Here is a 4,785-nt window from a genome sequence, read left to right on the forward strand (position 1 = left end):
TGGCAATATGTCACTGTTCCTTCAGTGTCACTGGATAAAAATCCTAGAACTCTCAACCACAATGCTATTTGGGAGGATCTACACCAAATGGACTGCAGTGTTCAAGGCAGCAGCTCACTGCCACCTTCTCGAGAGCAATTTTGGATGGGCAATAAATGCTGGCCGGTCAGCAAGATTTATATCCTTCTACATGAATAGCCAATGAAACGATTGTACAGAGGCAACTATTCCATCACCAAGTCATCCTTTATTTAGAAATCAGTTTTTGTCAGCCAAGGCTCCTTCATTGGATCAGATTAACAGCCCCAATCAGAGAACTCATATTCTATGATCTCCAGATCATTGGCTTTTTTACAATCACTACAGCCTACTCCTATTTTCCTACAAAAGTAGTTCAGACACAAGAATCATACACACCAGAGGGTAGTACTTCAGCCCATTGTATGTCTGTCACTCTTCAGTTCAACAAATATTTCTTTGTGTACATATCCAACTTCCTGTTGAAAATTAGAATTAATCTGCACCACTGAAGGTGGTTGAGGAAGCACTTTCACCTCTATTTGAAAACAAATCTCTCAAAAACTAATTAAATTTCAATGAGATTTGGTAAAAAGGATAACATACAGCTCAATAAAGAAATGATTCATTTCTGGTGAAGATATCGATCTGGACAGGATTTTTGTTCAGGGGATTTCTTAACATTGGAGGTAAATTGCACCAAAAATCTATTTGTCAGCTGTAAGAATGTGAACAAAATTTTCAGAGCGGATTGTTGTATGTGCATAAGGTTGAAACTTCAGTGGGATGAAAGCTCTTAAGAGAAAGATTTATTTCAGTTGTCACAACCCACGAACAGTGAGCTGGAAATCAAGTTGCACTATTCCCAGAATCATCATAAAATGTGAAAATTTGATTAAACTACCAAATTGCCCAACTTAATTTTCTAATTCAGGTTAAAAGAATATGCACAACACTTTTATTTTCCCTTGAGAAGGAATTAAATATGGATTGTCATCAAACTCTTTGCTGCTATTATTTAGAAACAAACAGTGAATTGCCAGTGGAATGACTCACTGGGGCACAACATTGGAAATCAAACCTCACAATTACCAAAACCATCAAGTGTAAAAAAAATCAAACTATCCAAACTCAGAATAAAACACTCATCAGATTTCTGTAGGTAACAAGAAAACAGGTGTTTATTGCAGACAGGTTTCTAACCAATGGTAGCAAAGTAACTCTACTTGCTTACTTACAACTGTAAAACTTTATCATTTCTTAAATTCCTGCTTCACAGATATACACATTAAGACACAAATGCAGACAAGGAATGGTCAGTGAGGGTGGGGAAAAAAACAAAAAATATATCATGGAAACATAGCACCAGTCTAAACCACAGGAATTGATGAGTTTTCCTTCCAGGTCTTCCCAACTGCTTTCTTTGTTCTTTACTGATGAAACAACATAGTTGTTGCCATCTTTGATTCATTGGTTGAGAATTTGCCTCTGAGAATTCTGAAAGTGATCTTCCTTCCAACAAGATAGTTTGGAGGCAAAGATGAGTGAGAACCAGCTAGCTATTACTGGAGAATTTTTGGCACCTCCATTCAGGAGAGAGAGAGAGACAGAGAAAGGTTTGATGCTTTCTCTTTGCAGGCAAGATCTTCCTCTGCTGCACTAAACCCACACAACCACAGGCACCTGATCAGGAGCTAATTAAAGTATTGTTGTCAATGAAAATTCTCATATACCATGCTAATAAACACACAAAGGCAAAACAACTATTAAGTGGGAAAGGGAAACGAAAAAGAAAAAAAAGTCAGAAGTACAAATCTGATCAAAGATGTTGATTAGTTGTTTTGGCTTTCTTCCGACTCTTGGCAATTGACACAAGGTTATGGATAACTTGAGTCTCAATCTTTAGTTGAACTCACTAGTTGAAGATTCACCTTTTCAGTGTCTCTGAAGGTGATTTTTCCTTTCAACGAGGGGAGGCAATGGCCTAGTTGTATTATCGCCGGACTGTTGATCCAGAGACCTGGATAGCATTCTGGGGACCTGGGTTTGAATCCCACCATGGTAGATGGTGAAATTTGAATTCAATAAAATATCTGGAATTAAGAATCTAATGATGTCCATGAAACCATTGTCGATTGTTGGAAAAATCCACGTGGTTCACTAATGTCCTTGAGGGAAGGAAACTGCCATCCTTACCTGATCTGGCCTACATGTGACTCCAGACTCACAGCAATGTGGTTGACTCTGAACTGCCCAAATGCTGTCGAGCCAGTGACGTCCTCATCCCATTAAGGAATAAAAGAAAATTTTCAGGAAGAATAATTTACAGGGAAGTTGTGAATAAGAACAGCTACCATGAGATTGTTACTTCACCACATGGAAGAGAGAAAAATGTAGGTGCTCTCTCTTTGCAGGTAAGAAATTTCTTCTGTACTATCCAAACAAAAGGCTATAACCACTTGGCCAGGAATTGAAAAGTTCTGAATCCACACAGCTGGTTGATTGAAGAAAAACAATGTCTCTGGGCAAAACTGCCTGAAAAGACATGTATACACGTGCACACAGTGCCATTCTGTCTAGCGTTTTCTCCTATTACTTGAATAAGGGAACACTGTAGATTCAACTCACAATGGGTTCTAGTAACGTTTAAAAGAACAGCAACATCTCCCCCAATTTCCTTAATTTAAAGCAGCAGGGTTAAAAAGAGAATCCCAAGGCATTCTATACAAACATTAAAAACAAGAGGATAACTCGGGAGACGTTAGGACCACTCAAATATAAAGGAGGGAACTTGTGCTCGGAGGCAGAGAATGTGGGTGAGAACCTAAATGAGTACTTTGCATCAGTATTCACCCAGGGAAACAATGTGGCGGATTGAGAGATTTGCGCACAGTATGCTAATTTGCTAGGGCATTTTCATTCCAGAAAGAAGTGGTTTTGGATCTCTTGAAGAGCATTAAAGTGATGAAGTCCCAGAGCCCGATGGTATCTACCCCAGGTAATTGAGACAGACAAGACAGGAGATGGCTGGGGCCTTGACTAAGATCTTTGTATCCTCGCTAGCCACTGGAGAGGTCCCAGAGGACTGGCGAGTAACTAATGTTATTCCTCTGTTCAAGAAGGGAAACAGGGATAATCTAGGAAATTACAGACCAGTGAATCTCACATGGGTGGTTGGGAAGCTATTAGAGAGAGAGTTCTTAGGGTAGGTTTTATGCATATTTGGAAAAGCATGGCCTAATTAGGGACAGTTAGCATGGCTTTGCGTAGGGCAGGTCATATCTTAGTAGCTCGATTGAATTTTTTGAGAAGTTGACAAAGGTAACCGATGAGGGTAGAGCAATGGATGTTGTTTACATGGATTTTAGTAAGGCAATGTCCCTCATGGTAGGCTCATCCAGAAGATTAAGATGTATGGTATCCATGGTGATTTGGCCACATGGATTCAGAATGTCTTGCACATATAAGACAGGGGGTATTGGTAGGTGTTTTATAGGGTGGAGATCCATGACTAGTGGTGTTCCGCAGGGACCTCTGTTGTTTGTGATATATAATAAATGACTTCGATGAAAATGTAGATGGGTGGGTTAGTAAGTTTGCAGACAATACAAAGATTGGTGGAGTTGTAGATAGTGTAGAAGGTTGTCAAAAGGTACAGTGGGCTATAGATCAGTTGCAGATATGGGCAGATGGAGTTTAATCCACGTTAAGTGTGAGGTGCTGCACTTTGGGAGATCAAATGTTAAGGAAAAGCATACAGTTAATGACAGCCCTCTATACATCAATGCTGTTCAGAGTCATCGTGGTGTTCAAGTCCATAGCTCCCTGAAAGTAGCCACACAGTTGGGTAGGGTGGTAAAGAAGGTGTGTGGCATGCTAGCCTTTATTCATCAGGGAATTGAGTACATGAGTCAGGATGCCATGTGCAGCTTTATAACACTTTCGTTAGGCCACATTTAGAGTATTGCATTCAATTCCGGTCGCCACATTACAGGAAGAACATGAAGGCTTTGGAAAGGGTGCAGAACAGGTTTACCAGGATGCTGCCTGGATTAGAGGGCATGAGCTAGGAGGAGAGGCTAGAAAAACTCAGGTTGTTTTCTCTGGAGTGGCAGAGGCTCAGGGGAGACTTGATAGAAGTCAATAGAATTATGAGATGCATAGATTGGGAAAAAGATTCTGACTGTCAACTCTTGAGTGGAAATGTCTAATAGTAGGTGGGTATGCATTTATGGTTAGAGGGGGAAAAGTTCAACAGAGACGTGAGGGGTACTTTTTTTTAAACGCAGTGTTAGGAGTCTGGAATGCACTGCCTGGGGTGGTGGTGGAGGCAGATACAATAGGGGCATTTAAAAGAGTTTTAGATAAGCCCATGAATATGCAAGGAATGGAAGGATATTGGCTAAAGGAAGGCAGAAGGGATTAGTTTCATTTCGTGTCATGTTCAGATGTTGCCAAAGGGCCTGTTCCATAGAGACTTATAAAATTCTAACATGATTGGACAGGGTAGATGCAGGGAGGATGTTCCCAATGGCGGGTATGTCCAGATACAGGGGTCACAGGCTGAAGATCCGGGATAGAAAATTTAGGACGCAGAGGAGGAGACATTACTTCACGCAAAAAGAGTAGGGAGCCTGTGGAATTCATTACCACAGGAAGTAGTTGATGCCAAAGCATTGAATGTATTCAAGAGGCCAGTAGATATAGCACTAGGGGCAAATGGTATCAAAAAGTTATGGGGAGAAAGCAGGATAAGTTGTTGAGTTG

Source organism: Rhincodon typus, chromosome 22 (assembly GCF_021869965.1).
Source record: "Rhincodon typus isolate 14 chromosome 22, sRhiTyp1.1, whole genome shotgun sequence".
NCBI classification, from domain to species: Eukaryota; Metazoa; Chordata; class Chondrichthyes; order Orectolobiformes; family Rhincodontidae; genus Rhincodon; species Rhincodon typus.